This window comes from Tachypleus tridentatus, chromosome 13 (genome assembly GCF_004210375.1).
Source record: "Tachypleus tridentatus isolate NWPU-2018 chromosome 13, ASM421037v1, whole genome shotgun sequence".
In the NCBI taxonomy this organism is placed as follows: domain Eukaryota; kingdom Metazoa; phylum Arthropoda; class Merostomata; order Xiphosura; family Limulidae; genus Tachypleus; species Tachypleus tridentatus.
Genome location: NC_134837.1, coordinates 228,561,172 through 228,584,988, shown reverse-complemented (window position 1 = coordinate 228,584,988; position 23,817 = coordinate 228,561,172). Strand labels below are relative to the sequence as shown.

At 32.2% G+C, this 23,817-nt stretch overlaps 1 protein-coding gene and 1 long non-coding RNA gene across 8 annotated transcripts in view; both read right to left on the bottom strand.

The window, feature by feature from the left end:
- Positions 1 to 23,817, bottom strand: part of LOC143240507 (SAM and SH3 domain-containing protein 1-like) — a 188,298-nt gene that overhangs the window by 55,098 nt on the left and 109,383 nt on the right. The window lies entirely within an intron of this gene.
- Positions 330 to 23,648, bottom strand: LOC143240508 (uncharacterized). Of its 6 annotated transcripts, none has more exons than XR_013021790.1 (5): positions 23,057 to 23,648; positions 2,118 to 2,215; positions 1,630 to 1,764; positions 1,243 to 1,299; positions 330 to 878 (listed from the first exon to the last, which is right to left on the bottom strand). It is a non-coding gene; the product is annotated as an uncharacterized LOC143240508 (long non-coding RNA). The 6 variants fall into 6 exon arrangements; XR_013021791.1 differs by lacking the exon at positions 23,057 to 23,648 and adding an exon at positions 11,483 to 14,398; XR_013021789.1 differs by lacking the exon at positions 23,057 to 23,648 and adding an exon at positions 5,306 to 9,457.

The window sequence follows — 23,817 nt, the reverse complement described above, 5'->3', positions numbered from 1 at the left end:
AGAAGTTGAAAACAGAGCTCTAATATTCTTAATTACAAAAATTCAAAACAAGTGAAGATGGGGATGTATCTTGTTGTTAGAATTGAACTTATAAAATGAATTATGTTGAAATTATGCATGTAATCTGCTTAACTTTAAACTCTTGAACATGTAGTAATGAGGTTATGTTGAACTATAATTACTTTTGTTACAATGTAAAACTGTATGTAACTTTACAGAAATGTATGTGGTAGATAGCTTTAAAATATGTTGTTTAAGAGTAAAAAATACTTTTGTAAATTGTTCAGTAATTTCAAAAATCTTGTAGGAGCAGAAGACAACAAAAATTTTTTAACTAAAATCTTTATTACAGAAATGATAAAGATGCATTTACATGTGAACAATCTTTTAAAAAAAACTAATATACTTCATAACAGTCTTATTATTAAATGACTTGTTATTAAAAGCCACTGCAGTGATAAAATTATTAATGTAAAGTTGCACACAATCCATGAGAATTTTAGGTTTTACAATGGTAAAAAGCATAATATAAAAACAAATATGAAACAATTTATTCTATACTAAACATCCAAATTTTGACAATATGTAACTAAGTGAAAATAAATTTCTGATACATGTCTGTCTAAAAAACACATTTATGTAAAACAGGCTAGAAGTATACATGATTTAATGTTATTCTAAGCAATTTGAATTCATAAAACTTTATATCTCATGTATAATTCTGCAAACAAAAAAAAGAGACACTATCAATGCTGACGGATTTTGGAATGATATTTAAAATAAGAGTTTAATTAAACTAGTACTTCTGTAATATACTGGAGATTGTTTGTGGAACAACTATCCTGCACTGACTTTTTCCATCAACTTCTTCGTTGGTTCTATAAGAAAAAAATAAACATTTTAATTTATAATTATACATTTATAAAACTTTACTACTATCTGACTAGAGATTTTTTTATTACTTAGTTTTATACTTTTTAAGCACAACTCAGTTTTCAAACTTATTTTTACCACTACATATTCCAATCTAATAAAGCAAAATGTTCATGTCAACATATTAATTATCACATAGACTGTCACCATATTTGTCAAAATTTAAACCATTTTTTATAAACTTAATGCAAAAGTTATAGTAATATGAATCAATTTGTTGATTAGAATAAGTCAGTGAATTTTAATATGAAAAATAAAAGTGCAACATGCTATCTAAACAACAATTATAATTAGAAGTAATATAATTACCTCAAATCAATAAATAATATTTTCTTCTTCAAATAACAGAAGCAGTAGTTTGGGCTGCTAAAAAGAAATAATTAGTAGTTTAGTAATGTTTAAATTACAAAAGAAATGAATTTAAAACTTACACTGTCTTTATTTTAAAATTTAGATTTTGGTTTATAATATTACTAGACACAATTATTATTTAATGACAATAATAATCTTTGGTAGTATTTCAAACAGTAACATTTTTGTTTGACATGGATGGTACAGTTTTAAAGTACTCAAGTATTTTGATCTTCACCTTTAACATTTTTTTTAATATTATTGAAGAGCAAAAAATTCAATGTTGATTCTTTAGGTGACTTTTATATAGTATTTACTATAAATAACCAAGTTAAAATAACTAACCTTGTAGTTTTCTGCACAAGTAGGTCTTTCAGAATGGTGTGTGACTTCTTTATTTAGTGATTCATTCAAAATTTTATATATTCATAAAAAATCCACCAAATCACAAATATCCTTTTATTTCGAACTTCATAAAATCTGAAATAAAAAGAAAAGAGATGTTTGAACTTTTAATTAGAAAAAATTATGGTTCACACTGCAGTGTATTAATAAGTCTTAAAAATAAAGTTTTTTGTAATTTTCCAATTAAGCCAAGAACATTTAACATGATGGTTTTAATTTTTACAAAATAAACATACTTTTCTGCCATGTGAATACACTACCCAAAAACTATACTTATAGAATTTTCTTTTTCTAATGCATTTGCAGTTTTTCTTTTATATTACTTGTGGTTTTTAACAGCTTAATTAGTGAAGATAAATATCTGAATAATAAAAATATTCTCAAACATTTCCACAAGTACCCACTCAATAACTTTGAAGATAACTTACTTATGTATAGAAGATGATCCATTTGAAAGTTGAAATGAGAACATTAAGACATACGGATTTGACTAGAGTGATAAGTTGTACTTAGGCCCACAACTTTACTATTCAAACGAAAAAACAAAAAAAGTATTTGTAAAATTAACATTTTAACATATACCAGTTTGCAAAAACTGAAACAAATGCACAAACATTTCTTTAAAACTAATGACTTTAAACAGAATCAAAGTAATACCTTTAACATATACTAAACATAAGACTTAATGTGTAACAGATTTACTGATATACATTTATTTTAATACCTATGTTTCTTTCAGCTTAATTCATGTAATGTATATTGTTAAATGTGTATTGCTAAAGTGATCCCCTTAAGAAATATTTCAGCCAAAATAATTTCAAGGCTTTAATTAATTTTTTTTTATATTTGCTGGTTTACCCAAAAATTTCAGTCTGCTCAGGGATCAGATTTTATGTCTAGGTTGTTTACCAGCTTGGTGCTAAACAGATAAAATCTAGTGCATACCATCCTGAATTGCAAGGTGATCTTGAAAGAGTCCATTTTACCTTGAAAAACTTGATTTGGACTTGCTGTCCAACAAGAAGGACTAAAATGAAGGAGTTAACTTATTATTAATTTTTGTTTGTGAGTCAGTTGAGAATTCACTAAGGTTTAGCCTGTTCGAGTTGATGTTTAGTCACTTAGGGCATGGTCCTTTGAAACTGCTGAAGGCACAAAGGTTGGAAAATGACCCGAAAGAAATGAACTTACTGAATTATATTTCCAAGTTTCAGTCCAGACTGACTTGACTGACTGAATTGACTCAATAAAATTTGAAGTCATCCCAACTGAAAAGAAAAACGTTTATGGCTACAAGGCTGAAGAGCATAATTTCAATCCTGGTGACATTGTCTTAGATTCACTACCCACTGTGGGACATCCATTCAAAGCTAGGTAATATGGTCCTTGTGAGGTTGTTTGGATAGTCTATGAGACAGACTATAAATACACCTGATTGTTAGAAGGCTGTAAAGATGTGTCATAACAGTATGTTGAAGTCTTATCATATTTGAGATGTATTTGAAAACATTTTAGCTGTTGAGTGTTCTACTAATACAGTTGACAATCTCTTGGACTCAGATGCCCATAAACTTGAAAATACTGGAGATTAATGCAATATTAAACTGAGTAATTCTGACATTCTGGCTAATCTTTATTCAAAACTCAAACACCTGCCTAAAAAAAAAATCAGCTTTCTAGTTTATTGACTGAATATGAGTGTATATTTCTGGGTGTTCCTAATCAAACCAACACAGCTGTTCATGATGTTGATATAGATAATGTTTCTCCTGTGAAACCACATCTCTATTATGTAAATTCAATAAAGGCTGATAAAATGAGTAAAAAAATATCTTATATGCTGGAGAATAGCATTACACAACTCAGTACAAATGACTGGTCTTCAAGTTGTGTACTGGTTCCTAAATCTGATGGTTTGATTAGGTTATTTACAGACTTTCACAAAGTGAATGCTTTGACAAAGACAGATTCCTATCCCATTCTGAGAATGAAGGATTGTATTGATAACATTGGAAAAGCTAGATATATCACAAAATGTGACCTGCTGAAGGAATATTGTGCTGTTCTTCTAACTGATAGAGCAAAAGAAACCTCCGTTTTTGTTACTCCTTATGGATTACACCAGTATAACATAATACTATTTAGGATTAAGAATTCGTATGCAACTTTTCAGCAAATGATGAATCAATGTCTCAACAATCTGTCAGATGTTAGAATTTATGTTGATGATATTTTAATTTACAGTAACACCGGGAAGAACACCTATGTGTATTATATAGTGTTTTCGAGTGACTTAAGAAAGCCAATCTCACACTAAATTTGGCAAAATTTTGACTTTTATAAAGCCAAAGCTATTTACTTAGGTCATGTGGTTGGTCATGGTGAAATTTTTCCAACACCTACAAACATGAAAGGTTTGATGAAATTTTTTGAATGGCTGGTTATTTTAATATTAAAAATTGATGTGTCTTATAAGGAAAAATGCCAAGCATAAACCTATGTTGATTTATTAAGAGTATAAGATATAAAATCTTTAAAAAGCATTACAATTTTAAGTTCAAACTGACTGCTATAACAGAAGAATTAAAATATATAGAAGATCACATCAACAAATTAGTTAAACAAGATATTATGTAGTATAAAATGGAATATGAAAAAAAGAAGTTGGCTCAAAATGTAAAAATTAACAGTATGAATCAATTTCTTTAAATACACTAAGAACAAGCATATATCAGGATGGAAGTCTTTGTAAGTTGTATTGGAAGGATAATTTTTGATGATAATAAGATGATTGGGTTATTAAATTTTACTTTATCTTCAGTTTTTATCATTCCCAAGGGTTTTTAGCCACTACCATATTTTGTGTGTCTTTGAGTAGTAATCAGGTGACACGGAATTAACAGATGACATTCAGTATTCACACAATATCATAAAATGCTTTTTGCTGTCATCTTGTCTGTATTCATCACCTAGATCATCGTTTATATCTGCTGGCCCAATGGGCAATGGTAGATTTAAGGTTGTGTAAGCACAGGGGCTAGTAATTTTTGTAGGTCCTACATCCCACGTAATTTTACATTGAATAAAATTATCGACAGGCCTCCATTAAGACCATGGGCTCTGAAGCCAAGCTCCCTCTTTCCCCTACCTTAATACACTACTATCAATGAGTCCTAGTATTTGTCAAAAGGCCTTATCAATACTGGATTTAGAAAGGTTAAAAAATTATGTTCTGCTTTCATTCATGGTTTTTAAAATGCTAATGAAAAGTTTAACTAAATATAATGGCCATATTAATTATCATACTTAGTAGCAACGTAATATAACAAACTGCACCAAATGTATTTTACATTTATACTAGACAATGACATCCAATTTAAATAAAAGAAACAATAGGAAAAAATTTAACTCTGAATACACATTCTACAGCAAAAAATGTGTTTTCAATTTTTAAAAACTTATTTTGATAAATGAACTAAGTGTTCAGATTGTACTTAAGCCTAAGTTCTATATTTAAATAACAAAGTTAAGATTAGGCCCTAACTAACTTAAGGCCTAAATTAGTTGGGCTTAAATATAATTAAGAATTTAGGTGAATAAAACTAAATATTCTTACCTTTCCATATCATCAAATGATTCCTCTTGTGGAAAATTCAAAACGACAGAAATCAAAAAACGATATAATATTCTCATGACTTTGATAAAGAAACACCTCAGCAGAAAACTTTCGAAAGAACAGTTCTTCAGTTGAGTTATTTTAAAATCGAATAGGCTTCTGTGGATTCCGTAACTAAACTGTTAAACCCAATCTTTTAGGTTTTGATTTGGCTGTTTTTAAGCGTAAAGTTTCACAATGGTTTATCTGTACTCTCCCCATCATGATATCGTAATGTAATTTTTTGCGTCGTAAGCATACAGGCTTACCGCAAAATAACTGGGGCAACGATTTAAGATTTAGGGGATTTTAATGCTTCACCAGCTTTCATGAAGCATTTAAAACAATAGGTATTAGTTTTGTTTCACCTTCACACACACATGTATATATTCGATTTGTTTGTTTTTGTAGTATTAAGCACAAAGCTACATGGTTGACGTGTATTTCAGCTTGTAACAAATAAAATTAAAAACAATGTGATAAATCTCGTGATCATATCAAGAAATAATAGTGACAGAACTGAAAAAAAAAAGGAATATGCTCATTTGATCAGTGAGGATGGCAAATTCCAGTTTATGAATTACCCCTTTTTTCAAGTCATTCTCTTTGTAGAACATCAAATAGTGTATGGTTGAGTCCCACTATAGAGACGTCACTAACGTTATGTTCCAAGTTTGTTTGTTTTCAAAACTGCGCCCAGAGGGATGGTCTTTATCTAATCTTATTACATAACTAAGATGTTCCGAACTTGATAACTCAACAGCAGACTGTTTGTCCAGTGTATAACTTTTCACAAAACCCCACAGAAATATTTTCAGGAGAGATCAGAATATGTGTGTAAGGATCAGGTTTTATAGTGCAAGTTAACAGACTAAAAGAATGTGTGTTAAGTGTGCTTAAAGGCAAACACAAATTTACAGTTTTAATAAAAATTACTAAAAATATTTAGTTTAAATTTTGTGCAAAGCTACAAGAGGGATATCTGTGTTAGTCGTCCCTAATTTAGCAGCTAATCATCACCACTCACTACCAACACTCTTGGGCTACTCTTTTACCGATGAATAGTGAGATTGTCCGTCAAATTATGACGCCCCCACGGCTGAAAGGGGCGAGCATGTTTGGTGTGTCGGAGATTCGAACCTGCGACCCTTGGATTACGAGTCGAGTGCCTTAACAATCTGGTCATGCCAGACCTATATAACTTCGACATCGTATACAAACAATACACTTGTATCCTAAACCTTAAATTATTATCTAATTTTAGTCAAAGTCCATACAGGTGGATTCAGTGACTTTAGAACACCCTTTGACAAAATAAATTACTTCTCGTTATCTCTGTTAACTGTGAATATCACTTTAAAATATTGCTCGTTATGGTTAAACTAACAATCACGCAGCCTAACTTCACTTTCGCTAACTTAATATTTTCTTACTTCCTTTACTTTACTTGACTATTGTTGCTTACCTTATTTACAACCGCAATTTAAAAAAAAAAAAGGCCAATTCTTTTGTTAAAAGTCCACACAGACAGGTTCAGTTATTTTAGAACCAAATTGACAAGAAAAATCTACTTTCCCCCATTTCTTTTGTTACAATACATATGTGATGCACACTACAGAAATCACCCGTTCATACTCATCACTGAAACGCTGGCTAACTTTATGTTTTGCGACTAACGTTTTTCTGGCTGAATATTTCTTCAGTTGACTTGCACTCCCTTGGTTACCTATATTTATTACATTTATAACTGAGTCCTAGAACGTTCTACAAACTAGGAAAAGCTATAGTGTAAGAATACTCACGTAGCGAGAAAACTTAATAGGTTTCGAGAAAAATGACATCAACAATATCACAACGATTTACTATATTTTTTGGTGTACACGACGCACCCCTATTGTACGGCTATCTTCAAAATAATAAAAATATTTTTCACAGTTACAATTTATTTATTTGTTCAACGTTATCTTCTATTATTCTTTAGAATACTTCAAAATTAGTAGAGACATAAAAGTTTTGCCCTTCGATATATAAGACGCAGAGGATTTTGAAACCTCTTTTTTTTGGAATAAAAGTGAGTCTTATTACCGAAAAATACGGTAATTGTATACTCAACATACAATCCACACCGAATTACATAACGACATTTGTTATAACTATCGCCTTTAATACGAACTTTAACACTCTTGTTATAAAAACTAAATATTCATTAAATATTAAATCATTGAAGAAATTAAATAATAACTTAAACAGTTTTGTATATCCAAAAGTTATTATTGATGATATTTTTTAACTTTTGTTTCCAGGATGATGTATTAAGACAAAAGGAATGTGACTTGTAATTTTTTGTAATAGATTGTAAAAGTTTTCCATGAGACTTAAAATTCATGTTAGACACAGCCTTAGATACAAGAGATTTTTGGCACTTTTTTTCGCGCGTTTGTGTATATGAAAAACTGAGACATTTCCTGTGTTTTGATAATAAAATCGTCATTCTTACTGCATAACTTGCGAAGTCTTAACATCTGAAAGTAAGGGACTGATTTTTTGATGTTATATGGATGAGAAGAGTCAAAATGTAGGTGAGTATGAAGACGTTTTATTTTTATAATAAGCACTAGTAGTTATAATAAAAATTCAACATCCAGAAATGGTAGATTTTAGCTAGAGACTGTGTATGTAAATTATAGCTATCTTTAACTCTGACGTCTAATTTATATACAACAATTTCAACGAAAAACTACAATTTCTTGTTTGCCAGTTTTTGGGATATGTATTTCCGCTATTCGTTTTACTTTTGTGAATGTACGACTTGAAACAAAATAATAAGCAGGAGGAAATAGTTATGGGAGTGAAACAATGTAATACACGTAGTGTTTCTTATCATACTAAGTATTGAGGTATCACCCCCCCCCCTCAGTGGGCCCTCTTTCCTGTCCCAATGAAAAATTTGTTTTTTTGCCCCAGAAGCCCATGTTCTTACCCCAAATTTAAAACAGCCTTGTTACCTCAAATTACACTCATCTCAAATCTTTTATTTTCATTTTTAGTTACTAAAACAAAGGTTGACCATAACAAATGCCCAAAGACCATATGCTGTTCGTCATTCGTTGTTTTAACAACTGACTCCATAAAACCTAATGTTAATTCTCTCGCTACTAAGTCAGTCAATTGGACCGGAACGAGATGATACTGTGTTAATATGTTTTGAGGTAACACGTGGAATAAACTTGTAAAACTATTTAAAGAGCTTTAAACCGTAATTCCATTACACGCCGTAACATAGATGCTAATTTTTATAACTAGTATGTCCTCATATATTGATATTTTTCTTGCAAGTGCTTTTTATTGTAATATGTATACTTAAATGATGGATTGCATGTTTAGATTCTTCTAAAAAGTTCGTCCTACCACTGAAAATTCTTTTTAAAATACTCTGAATACAATATAGTTATAAAAACAAGTTAATTGCAGATAAACGATAAAAGATAATAAAGAATAAACTGATACGTCTAAACCAATATCTTTTAAAAGTTTTATTTTGTGTAGCGTTTTGGACAGATGCCCTTCGTCAGGCATTAATTACAGACCGTGTTACAATGAAATCTGGGTCAGAGAAAATCGTCAAAAGGTAAGAATATGCAAATATTTTAATTATATGCGTTCAATGTGACAAAATATTGATAAAAACATCGTGGAACTTATTTTATTAATATTATTAACATTAGCAAGAATACAGAAAACAAGTAATTAGAGCAACTAAAATTGGATTTAGAAACAAAAACACAAAAATAAACAAGTTCGCAAAATAGCAAATTGCAGAATAGTAATATAAAATAATAATACTATAGGGAAATGATTATGATAAGGAGAAGACTTTAACCAAGGTTAAGATGAAAAAGGAGATTTAACAAGGAGTAAACAGTAAGTTAAACGAGTTTAAGGAAAAGATTTAAGGAAATATATCTACTAAATAGGTTGATGTGGTTCTTTTTTTAATTATTATGATTTGAAAGCAGATATTTCTTTCACAACATAAGGGGACTTGGTGTTGAGATGGAAGATAAGACGGTGCTCTAGTCTTTCTCATTTTAAGTTGTTAAGTGGTACATACCTCTTGACTAGAATTACGATGTCAGAGTACCATTGTGGTCAGGAGGATTGAAAGATTTAGGAAAATGGAGGTCAGTAGAGGCCTCCTCTTACAAATCGGAGGCGTACACGAAAACGATCACCATGTCTGCGGGTTGTTTCTCTAATACATATTTTGTGACACTTGCTATCTGGATGAGTAAATGAAGCATATATTGGTGCGGGTGTAATCTCCTCTGACGTAAAAAATGTAACCAGGGCCAATTATTGTGACGTTGCTTGAAATGTGTGGACAGGTGTAACAAATTTTTCTGCTACAGTAATGAGTTCGAACAAGAGCAATTGTTGTCTTTTATTTTGGACTGCACTAACATAAATTGCAGAGATAATGATAGTCATGGCTACTTAAAATACCATTCTTCCTATCCCTACCAAGCCAAGGTTATCAATCCTTAAGCTCAGTGCACAACACTGAGACATTCATGCTTTAAGGACAAAGAACCTTGTTTTTCCGAACATCACTGTGTTGGCAAAATTTTTCGAACAACGTAATTACTCGGCCGATGCCATCACAAAAGCCTATAACAATAGAAACGCTGTATCAAAAATTAATGCTATCGTACCTAGAGAGAGAAAATCCAAAACAATAAAATCCCCTTACCAATAATATACCAACCCTTCAACATGCTACCAACAAATATCATACAAAAAGAAGAGGGAAACATCAACAGCTAGAGCGCTTGAAATTCTTTCAGGCAGGATTAGCTTAAATATATATTTGAGACCTTTTCATTAGCTATATTTTTGTGCGCCAGTAATACCATGCGTGTGGCATGCGTGTTCCCTCAATTTTATTATTCATCAGGATATGTACCAGCCTACTCTCTAACTGAAATTATGTTAGATAGAATAAGAATAAATTAATAACGAGGTCTTTGGTGTGGATAAACATGCCAATCGAAAGGGTTTGACCTCCTAAGTCTAAAACTGTAATTAGATCTCAAATTGATCAAGAGATGACGTAACTATGAGCTAAAAGTTTATATTTGAAAAAACCCAACAACAACCCAAAACCTCAGAGCCAATCTATGAGACGTTGTGCCACGGCTAAGAATGATAAAGTATTAATGACTGACTCATCATTCTTGAAATATTTACTACATCTCCTCTAGTCTCTTAATCCTAATCACAAACTCATTATTCTACCAAAAACATTTGTTACACCTGTCTATACATTTCAAACAACGTCACAATAACTGGCCCTAGTTACATTTTTCACGTCAGAGAAGGTTACACCTGCACAGCAAAATGCGTCATTTACTGCACCCAGATAGCAAGTGTCACAAAATACACATTAGAGAAACAACCCGCAGACATAGTGATCGTTTTTCGCGAACACCTCATTCTATAAGAGGAGACCTCTACTGACCTCCAGATTCCTAGATCCTTCAATTCTCCTGACCACAATGGTACTCTAACATAGTAGTCTTAGTCAAGAGGTATGTACCACTTAACAACTTAAGACGAGAAAGATTATGACACGTCTTATGCTACGGTATAAACGAAAGATTTACTTTCAAATACTTAAAAACAGCTTCGCCAAACTATTCACTAGATAAATTTTTTGAGCTTTTACTTTAAACGCCTTTAATTTACTGTTAACTTCTTATTAAATATCTTTTTTTCAATTTTAACTTGGTGATATACTTTTTCTTTTCATATTTATTTTCCTGGAGTATTATTACTTTGTTATACTGTTTTATTATTCTGATAATTTGTTTATTTCCATATCTCTAAGTTCATTTTTAGTTACTCTTATTATTTATTTTCCACATTCTTATTAATTTTAACAATATTTACAAAATATTTATCAGTCTTTTTAGCGTGAACTCATGTGATTAGAATTCAAGTATGTTCTTACCTTTCAACTATTACTCCTGAACCTAATTTTATCGAAAAAGGTTTTTACTTTTTGACGAAGGACGTCTGCTCTAAACGTTGCACAAAATAAAACTATGAAACTTTCATTAAGACTTGTCAATTTATTACCTTTTATCTAACTCTTTCTTTTCATGTCTCGCGAAACAACATTCGTTCATGAATTTGTTGTTACGTAACTGAAAACGTTTTTTCCCTCACATTACTCTTAATTCTTTCATTGCATTTCACAATCAGAAGTATGCTATTTATTATCAGGCCGGCTGGGATACGATAAACCCGGTACGGGCTGTTGACGTGTATTCCCTCACTCACCTCAAATACCTTAACACGATTTATATAAACTATATTAGGTGACCAAAGGATACGCAACATATAGTGATTCAGGGCCAGGACTTGAATCTTGCACCCTCGGGTAACTTTATAAAGCCAGAGCACTACCACATATTCTTAACTGAGGGCTTTGAGTTCAAGTCTCCATTTTGAAATCATTTTTTGCTTATCGATTTTTCACATAGAATATTTAATATTGACTATTATATTAATATTACTATTTCCCTGATTCTCTAAATGTTTGAATAGCACGTGACTATACCATTAAAATTAATTATTCATCTTTATTCAGCGGATTAGCTGGTAATTTATTTCTGAATTTCAGTGAAGAAATAAATGTTGTAACGTGTTCTTTTATTTTTTATTACTTGATAAAATATTGCCAAGTCCCGTCCATGTAACAATAAGGAATTAATTTCTTCAATACCATTTGCTACATTTACATGATTTATAAACTTCCCTGTAAAATTCAACGAGTAGTCACACGAGAAACTGAATAGCAGAATAGATACAGCAACTTTCACTTTTAACACTAAACACCTTTTCTGAGACTCAACTAAAGGTTGGCACTGAACCTCTACTATATCAAAGACTACTTTAAAAAATACACAAAGCTGCACAAACCACTGTTTCAAATATGCACCATATTACAACGCCCTTCAGAGGACACTGAGCACTATGTTACTTTTTTATTTTTGTCTCTTTTTTTTTTTTTTTTTTTTGTAATGCAACAGCCAATTGTTCCCATAATAAAAATTGTAGTGGGATCGTAAACGATTTGTTTTGTTAGATGTTCACGAAAAGTTTATTAAAATTCTGCCGGTTCCCTGCTGGTACAGCGGTAAGTTTACGGATTTACAACGCTAAAATCAGGGATTCGGTTCCTCTCGGTGGACATAGCAGATAACCCGATGTGGTTTTGCCAAAAGAAAAACACACATAGACACACAACATTCTGCCTAACGATGCTAAAACCTACATCTTAATGTAGCGTCCATTATTATACATAAAATGCGACGTACACTTTTAGACAAAGGTTTGTGATTTTGCATCCCACCGACGCTTATACGCATAACTGCTACAACTGTAAAGTGAACTTTTAAAATTACATAAAAGTGTCAGAGCTGTACGTTAAAATACGCAACTAAATCATAAAACTGATTACTTAATATTCATTCTCAAACTTCACTCATATATTCTTAACTTTTGATGATTAGGGCACTCGTCTCGCAAAGTCGTAGGTTCGAATCCAAGTCACCAAATATACTCGTCTTTTCAGTTGTGGGAACATTATAATATTACGGTCAATACAATTATTCGTTGGTAAAATAGAGACAATAGTCCAAGAGTTGTCTGTGAGTGGTGTTGACTAACTACTTTTTATAGTCTTGTCACTGTTAAATTAGGGACAGCAGACGCAGCTAACACTCGTGTAGCTACGTGCGAAATTGAAAACAAACCGTGTACTTTCAAAATCTTAACGTCATCGCGATAACGAGATCCATATGTAAATATTTAAGCTAAAACACAAATAAAGCTTACAAAAGAATAATAACACGAATGACGTTACAGGTTTAATCTGTTCTTTGATTTGCTAGTCCTTCTACAGTAGACTAGCTTCGGTGAATTCACGGCTCAGCTTGGGAAAATAAAGCAAATAAACATACTAGAACTTACGTTGTAGTGCAATGTACATAGTTTATCAGTTCTGATATGCACTCACCACTAATAACGTAGGACACTTTAGGTGTTTGAATATCATGTGGCTTTATTGTTACAATTAATTTCTCATTATTAATTAACAGACTAATTGGTAATTTATTTGTGAATTTTTCTCTTCTTCACTAAAACAAGTAATTTCAGTGAAGCAAAGGAAGGATCCATTATTGACATAGAGGCTAACGTATCCTTTTATTCAATAATCTGTCTACAGTTGAATAGTTTCTAGGAATTCACGGCTTACCAGTGCTGTTTGAGAGATCAAAACAAATAAATACATTGGTGGAATATACACAACTGCACGTTTGATGTAATAGTCATTTACATATCACTAATAACTTGAAATACATTAACTATTTAAATAACATTTGCTTATACTGTTATAATTAATTACTATTCTGTGGATTATCTGGAAATTTATTTGTCAATTTTTCGTTTCTTCACAGGACGTCTAATTTCAGAGAAGAAAAGAAAGTTTGTTTTGTTTGTTTTTTTTTATTTCGCGCAAAGCTACACGAGAGCTATCTGTACTAGCCGCCCTTAATTTACCAGTATAAGACTAGAGGGTTACCCTTTGACCTACGAATATTGCCCCTCACGTTATAACGCTGAAAGAGTGAGCATTTTTCGTGTGATGGAGATTCGAACCCTCGACCCTCAGATTACGAGCGAGCGTCCCAAACACCTCTTTGACTCGGCATTCTCTCTGCAGTAGGTTAGTTTTGCTACATTTACAGGTCATCAGTACCGCTTGGGAGATCCAAACTGAAGAGACACTTGGAAACAAAACATTCAGCTGTCAAGGATAAACAAAAAGAATACTTCGAGTATCTCGCAGTTCAACAACATGAACAATCAAGGAAACTTGTGAACTACATTAAGTTGCCCGAAAAAGGACTGATTGCAAGTTATAAGGTTGCTCAATTGTTCGCAAAACGCAAAAAAGCGCTTACAGAGGCCTAATCAGTCATTGTGCAAGCGCAATCATAAACAGAGGCCTAATCAGTCATTGTGCAAGATGGAAAATCGTAAACGTTAGCAATCATCGTCACTCTGGTGCGCCAACAAAATCAAACATTATGATAATTTCTTTCTTGTTATGAATCAAGTTATTCAAGTGGTGAATTTCATCAAATCTTGGCCACTTCAATCTCGACTTTTCTCTTCTCTGGTTGACTACAAAAGCTAATTACACTGCAGGTTTTGAATGTTCTTTTCATGATGAGATCTGGTGGTTGAAGGTTTCTCTCCGACTTGTTTGACAAATTAAATTCTCTGAACTTAAGTCTCCAAGGAGGGCCCGACATGGCCAAGCGTGTTAAGGCGTGCGACTCGTAATCTGAGGGTCGCGGGTTCGCATCCCCGTCGTGCCAAACATGCTCGCCCTTTCAGCTGTGGGGGCGTTATAATGTTACGGTCAATCCCACTATTCGTTGGTAAAAGAGTAGCCCAAGAGTTGGAGGTGGGTGGTGATGACTAGCTGCCTTCCCTCTAGTCTTACATTGCTAAATTAGGGACGGCTAGCACAGATAGCCCTCGAGTAGCTTTGTGCGAAATTTAAAAACAAACAAACAAATCTCCAAGGGCCCTCTGAAAACATTATTACTGCAACGTCCAAACTGAAGGCCTTCGATGAAAAGGTGACGCTGTGGAAGAATAAGATCTCGAAAGGAGTCCTTGATTGTTTTCCTTCTGTTAATGAATGTCCGTCAAAGAAGAAAATTGTCCCTCAAATTTTGAACACATAAAGCGACCTATAGTCCGCACTAAAACATTACTTCCAGTCACTTGCTGTCGACGAATATAACTGAGTGACCTATTTATTTGGAATTAATGAGACAACAAATCTTACAACTGAGGAGGAAGACCAGGTCATTGATTTACGAAACGACAAATTTTATCAGTCATTGTTTCCCGAAAAGCGGTTGGATGAGTTTTGGATCTCCATTAAAAATTCATATCCTACAATCAGTTCAAAAGCAGTTGAAGTTCTGCTTTCATTTGCATCTTCGTGGTTTTGCAAAACTGGATTTTCAGCATTGACTGAAATTAAAGCCAGAAAGAGAGAGAGGCTTCTTACAGTCGATGATGAAATGCAAGCTTGTTTGTCTACGTTAGAGCCTCACTTCAATTTGATTTACTCTCGAAAGCAGGCACAAGCGTCACATTGAAAACATATGTAAAAATAAAAAGTTTTTTTTTTTTTCTATACCACAAAATCGTTAAAAAGCCTTAGAACGACACTCACGGCCAAAGTAAACGATAGTATTGTCAATGAGCAGATGACATTAATAGCGCTTGCTTTGGCCATAATTTTCGTTCTAAGGCTTTTTAAGTTAACTCTTCTGTGTTACGTGTATCTAAACGTGATGCACAATGACATTATTATCGCTTGCTTTGGCCGTGATTTTCGTTCTAAGGCTTTTAACGCTTGTCGTATAACGTGTACCTAAAAAATCGTTAAGGCTTTCCGGGTGTGCCTCGAAAATTTTCAGATTGTCGTAGTTGACCGCAAGTCAGAAAAGGTTGAGAACCACTGCACTATAATGTACTGCATCCAATTGGAAAAGTCAGGTCTATACTCTTGGTATTTCTCTACTTACTTATGTTTGTAAAATTCGTGAAGCTACGTTGTGGCGTACATTAGCCACATGGCCGTTTTCTGAAAAAAGAAAGATTTTAACTATTTATGAAAAAATAGATGTGTATATATATGTATGTACATTTTTAAAATTTGCTTTTATAAATACGAATTTGATATCAGTCTTCCTATATCTTGTCTTAAAGGCATTCTCTGATGTTGAAGAACCGTTTGTATAATTTCACATCGTACAATCTTTTATCCAGATGCGACTCAAACTTTGTGGTTTGCTGTCTTTGTGTCCGTAATGATAATTTTTATTCTTGCAACCATTAATCCCCCAGAATATACTGTTGAGTTCTACCATGCCCAAATCACAAAATATAAGTTTATGCCTGATAAGTACTGGTACAAGTTTTTCACATATTGGTCATAGAATGACTGCCTTCCTTGTTTACGTTGGAAGTTCAACCTCTGGTGAATTTAATGCCATACAGTGTGCTACGATTTTCTGTTCGCAGACTGTAAAGCTGTTTGCACCTAGCCAAACTTTACATCCGTGCCTCTACATGAAGCCACTTACCGATATACACTCTACCTTGATATCAGTCATCCACATGTACAAAGTGCGGAACACTTCCTACAATAAGAGCAACTTTCAAATTTTTATTGATGGAATTTTATGTAAATATGCGGTTCACACCACTTCATCTCATTTCTTCATCTCTGGAGACAATTTTCGACCTTTAATTACTATGTTTGATCAAACACTCGTAGTTGTAGAATTAACATATTAACATTGATTAACATATTGCAAAGTTTCCTGTATATAAACCCATGGATTGATTTTTTTAAATTGTTTTTATTTAAAGATACAAGAGGGCTAACTGCACTAGCTATCTTTAATTTAACAGTGAAATAGTAAAGGGAAAGCATCTTATCATCACCACCTGCATCCAACTCTTGAGCTACTCTTTTACCAAAAGATAGTGGGACTGCCAAGGTACAACACACCCACAGCCAAAATGGTGAGAACATTTGGTGGAACGGAGATTCGAACCCACAATCCTCAGACTGTGAGTCGAGCCCCATGACTACTTGGTAATAATGGAACGGTTCCTTTACACAATTGAATTTTATCCTACTTGGATATTATGGATAACTCACAGCAGAACTTCACCTCTAACTCCAGCTAATTTCAGTTTCTCCATGCGTGTTTAATTCTTTGTTGTGCATTTGATTTGGTTGGGCTCTGAGACTTATCTTTAACATATTATCTCCCTGGTTAATTGACAGCTGTTGATTCCTCACATTTATAAGAGTTGCTTAGTTACTGCCTTTTACTGGCATCTTTTAAAAAAACTGTTATTTACTAAATACTTTTGTCTAAAGATCCTGATAAGATGTTGTTTCAAGTGTGACGTGAAACACTACTATCTTGTATATTTTCTATATTTTGTGTAACTAGTCATGCAACTGGTCCTTTCAGTTCTTCCAGGTTATCGTCAGTGGGAGTTTGGGCTTAAATATTACTCAATCTGACAATCATGTAACTTCTAGGTTATATATTTAGTTGTTTACTCGTGACTTTAATAGATTCAAGTTCTTCCACCAACTGAGTGCTTTCTTTAAAGATGTACACTTACTCAGCTTTACTATAATCGTCATATCCTTCACATAATCTTTAAAGTGGCCAAGTGCCATCGAATTCACCATTTCATGTGAATCATCTCTGAACTGGGTAAGCTTTTCCAAATTTTCACACAAGTTTGAATAAGGTCACTTCTTTCTTCTGTAACCTGTTCTCGAATTTTGCTCTGGGTAATACCTTCTGGTGTGTCCCTCTCAACCTGTTGAATTAGACAGGCACCAATGCTTGATATTTGTTATGGCTTTTAGCTCTAAGGTTTATTAATGCCATCAAATGTGGTACTTTTATATGAACAGCAGATAGAATAGCTTGTTGTTCGCTACACAGTATATTCACTATGGAAATTATTTTGCAATGATTCTAATACCTCTCATGAAACATTTTCATCATGGTCCATTCATTTCTCAATGATGCATTGTTAATGAACTGGTCAACTAAATTCTGGATCTTGATTTGGAATAGTCGGAGTTTCGAGGAAAATTCTGCAGATTATACAACAGTAGAGGTAACTGTGTAAAACAAATAGGTTATCCTATTCTTTATCTAATAATGATGGCTTGAGTTAGAATTCCTGAAGAGAGATGTGACTGATTTTGATCTTTGTATTCATCAGTTCATCTTTCAAATGTTTTTTTTTTCTTTTTTACTTTCATTGATGTTATTTTCCTCCTCACTAATACCGTTGCTATAATCTTTATGTACATTAAACCTATCTTTTGTTGTACTTCTGCAGTTTTGTTTTTACGGTATTTTTTCAAATTATAAATGCCCTATTGTACTTTTGTTTTAACTTTATTGATATCCTTTTTTACTTCTTGAATGTTCTTTTTGTAATCTCTCTGTACATTCTCCGTAGGTTTGATGTTGTTTCCAATCATATTTATTCTTATTGTTCATTCTTCTTTGAATATAACGTATCTTTATTTCAACTTCTCTCTACACTTACTACTTTGTATATTTATTGTACCACGCTCTTTAACTTTTAGCCTTTTTACTAATTCTTTCATCATACTGTACACCATTTGAGAAATATTTGTGTGTAGTTTTTACTATTACTAGAATTTTTTTAAATAACAAAATGGGGAAAAGATGGTATGTATATAAACACATTATAACCAGTTCTGGCACAAACTATCCATACCAAACAAATTGCAGAAGAAATTCAACCGTGTGAGTTTTCTATCTTAGATGATCAACTCATTTTTCAATTACCGAATTAAACGTTTATGTACAGTGTCTGTTACTAAGCTCTAAGGATGTCATTAAATACTTTGTGATATTGAAAGAACTCTACTAACAGTACGATCAACGCAAACTGTGTTCTTTTATTTAATCACATTGACAAGTTGCATACCAAGATGATGTTGTACGCTATGTAGTTAAGAAATTCTTTGAAGATTATGTCGTTTCCTTTATACGGACACATACACATGTATACTGTCCTTGAGAATTATATAACAAACACGATGAAATAAAGCTTTGGTCTCTAGCCAGTTAGTTATCTTGTATTCAAATTATAGACTACAAAACCGTACAATACACTCACTCAGGCTTGACATTAGGCTCTTAATGAAATACTGGAACTCTGAAATCATACAGGAAGGGTCAAACTTCGTTGCCCACGCTAGCACACGTTAGTTAAGGTTCATAGAACCTCAATAGGTTGCTGAATACAACAGAGTAGGGTAGTTAAAAGAGCAGATGAAAATAAATGCTCTAGAGACAAGCCAAAGTCAGCACATGTAATCGATTTGTAAATTGTTGTCCTTTCTTAGACATCAAATGTGTAAAAAGAATTTCATTTAAGGATTCGGGCAATATTTGATTTTTTTTTTCAAACAGCTTTGAGATCTTGATAAGTAAATATTTAAGGTTTCGTGTTTCAAATTTATCGCAAACAATTGGCAATAAAAAGCGAATTGGGTTAGTTTACAGAAAAACGGTTTTAAAAATGTGAAACACAATTTCGTTTGTAAGTTAACTTACGAAATTAAAAGCTAACGTATCCTGCATCTTGTGCTTTATGACTGGATTGTGTGATTATATCGGTAAAATACCGTGTTCTAGCCAACTAAATTACTTATTTCGATATCCACACATCCGGTAAAATGTAACTCAACATACCTTCACTTTAATTAATTAAAAATAATAATAATGTCAACGTTTACATTAGGGAAATAAGCTTGTAGTTTTGTAGGTTCTTCACTAAAATTATTTTCTCTTTGCATTTATGAATGAGTTTAATTTCTCTATAACCTCAATAATGTTCATAAACTTCATCACCCATCACTCTTACCTAGTTTCATGCATAACTTAAGTTTTAATGAATTTCAAGAGAAGTGAGTTGATGATTTTCCCCATGATTATGTTATATTCTTGAAAGTAAAAGAACACAAACAAGAAAAAACACACATAAAACATATTAACGAATTTTCACACAGCAGCATCCATGAGTGTCTTTTTTTTTTAAAGTTCCAATCTGTGTAATCCAAATACCAAGCTATGTTATACTTATAAAGAAAATATTCATGAAGCTGCTTTAACATTAATAAACCCTGCAAGTCTGAATAACATCTAACGAATTTATTAAATACTGCTCCAGTCCATTCTTGTAATTCAATTTGTACTCGACACCTAAGTGTACTCAGATGTCAGGTACCTCTGCACGTAAATAAGCTAAAACGTTACCATTAAATTAAATCACATTTAAAGTTCTGAATAACCTTATATATATATACCCATCAAGATTTACAACTAAACACCTCCTTGTACTTATGAAGGCCAAAATGTCATAATTAAATTTTTCTGCATATTTATAACACAAAAATATCACAATTACAAATCTGTTTTGGTATACATATTGACATATTAGATCTCTATGTATTTGATAAACACTAAAATATCAAAAACAAATACACATACTAATATATTACAATTAAAACATGCTTGACACTTAAACATACTAAAATATCACTGTTACACGTATCTGCATACTTATTCCGACCAAAACATGAGAATGAGTTCCCTGTACACTTGTAAGCACTAAAATAATGCATACTTATACATACCACAGTATCTCAAAATTATATCTAAAGATTTCTGGCTGCTTACTATACTGTCAAAAGGCCACAGTTAATTATCTCTGTATATTTTTTATTTAACCATGTTAAAATATTTAGCACTCTGTATACTTGTGAAAACTATTGCAGTGAAAGATATCTATTAATTGCACTCAAATATCACAATTAGAGATATTTGTGTAATTACACACACTAAAAAACAGGACTGTAGATACTGCTTGTTACATTTATCACTTCTGAGTATTTATACATATTAAATATGAATGTTGAGTCTTTGCAGCTCAAAAACATACTAAAGTATTACAGTTACAGGTTTTGCAACTATGGATTCCAAAATATCAAATTAAAGATCTGTGTATTTACACAGTAAACATTATCATTAAATATATTTGTGTAATTATGCATGCACAATATTGCAATTAAAAATGTCTTTGTATTTATACAATATAAACTGCCACAGTTAAAGACCAAGTATATATTGTATTTATACTGTTTTGTCTAAACAACCAGACTGAACTTAACATTATTAATGTTAATATTTTATATAAGTAAACAAAACAGATCCAAAGTACATGAGAATGACACTGTAACCTATTCTGATAAACAGAATGAATTCAAAGTGAAATTAAAATAGTGTTGTTATTGAATATATTTGATCCAATACGTAATCAGTAGTTACTTAAACAAAGACTTGGCAAATGTCGACACATTTTAAGATAACTACTCAAAATGCATATATAAAGAAGGACACCACAAGTACTAATTAAATAATCAATTTCTAGAACAAAATGGAGAGTTTTATATTCTATTGTTTCAATAAGTTTTTTTAAAAATTTTAGCTGGTTCTATGTTGTGTTGAATGTTTTATAGCTTTTTGTATCATGTTTCTTTGTTTAATTTTGTGCAAATCTACATGAGGGCTATCTGTGCTAGCTATTCCTACTTTATAAGTGATAGACTTGAGGGAAGGCAGTTAATCATCATCACTCACCACCAATTCTTAGGCTACTCATTACCAATGAAAAGTTGGATTGACTGTAAAATTATAAAATCCCTATGTCTGAAAGAGGAAACATGTCTGGTGACACAATTTGAATCATAACCTTAACCATCAAGCCATAATATGCCTTTTATATTGTGAAGAATCAAATTTCCATGACCTATCATTTTCTATTTCTGTTTAATAAATTACACAGTGAATAACAGTGTGGTAAGTTTCACAGTGGTTGAGATATTAGCAATTTTCAAGTGGATATGCTTCATATGTTAAAAATGTACCAAGTGTGAAAATTCTCCAGTTCAAAATTCACATAGCAGATTTGAAAATTCTTTATAAATCTCAACAACTTAACAAGTTTTCCAGGTATGAACAGTGCAGTGACTGTGCAGCTTCTCTATGTGTTGGCACTTTTGCAATTATACAAATTTTCCATGCATCAATAACAAAGAAATACTGAAATTTCTTTAGGTCTTAACTTACTAATTTATATTAGGCTATAGGCTTAGCTACAGGTAGGCTGACTTTTTAAAATAATTTTCTAAACATAAAGATTAATACTTGTCAGAAACCTTTAGTTTTAATAACTTATACATGTTATCTTCAGGAGTTAAAGGTTCATCTGAGTTTATATATAGTATACATAAAATATACATGGTATTACACTCACATCAAGTGTTTAGAATTCAACCCTCCCATTATAATTTATAACTATGCACATGTATTGAAGTGAGCAATATTACATGTAGCATATTTAGACTTTATTACCATGTTTTAAACTCACTGTTTTTATATACAATGTAACAAAGTTTTATCAATTACATCTTATGAAGTTTAAAACCCTTTTCTTTTGCTTAAAAAATAATTAATTATGAGTATGCATGCTATTAAATACTTAACTAGAAATGTTCCCTTGCATAAATGTATGCTTTCATTCATTGGATGCTTGTTCTGCTACTGATCTAACTTAAATAATGAAAGCTGACAGTGTTTAAAACTCTAGCCTTCAATAGGTTATAATTATTAGACTTATTACGCAATATGAACTTGCTGTTATTTATCTTGATGTGAAATCAAAACTTGTGGTTGAAATATATGATAAATATTTATATAAAAGACTAGTGATCAATAAACATACATGCAGCCATTAGACTGGTTGAAGTTAGGTTCTTTACAAAGTAAATATTAACTGTATTTTTGAAGTTTTATAAATTATAGTTTCTTTATCCATTAGTTTGTATAATTAATAACTTTGTCAGAAGAAGGCACTTAAACGTGATACAAAAGTACATAAAAATAAATTATAAAATAATCATGGACTAACCTTTTTAATGGACATCATTGATGATTAGTGTAACATCTTCATTCTCTAATGGTGAAGAACTATTCCACAGAGAAGAAACGTTGGTGATGGCTAAACTGATATTTCGCTTAATATTATAGTAATATTATGTAAGTTGGCATGATACTTAAGTTGGTTAGCTTTCCGTTCGAGGTAGGGGGTTTCAAATATCACGTTTTCACTGCTACTTTTTGAAATATATGAAGGTTTATTACTTAATTTAACCACTTCATTCCACATATTATACTGGGAGTAGGAAGCAGCAGCATCTTACGTGAACAATTACCATTTCCTTCGCTTTTCATGCGATTACTTTAGTGTCTCTCATTAACGGATGGATGCGCTCGGCCACTACTGCTACGCTACAGTATGATCTGGGTTGAAACCAACTTCTAACTTATCAAAATAATATATTACTATCTACATGGCTTCTGAATACGTCAACACAGAACGGTAGCCACACCTTCAGAACAGACCACGTGTACAAAGGCAAAACAATGTACATCAAAAACAAGTTAATACGCAAAATCGTCTATTCACAACAACATCATATGCACACCTGATAGACCGCTTGTCTAGTGAAGGCAGGGTCATGCGCAGAACTACAGTCAGGTTGAAAGTACGTCACAATGCGTTCATGCACGCAAGGGTAGGCTTCTGCAGAATAATAAGGGGAAACAGTTGGTGGTCAGGTTAACTTTTTAGTTATTATATCGGAAGAACAGATAGGCCTGTAAACAGGA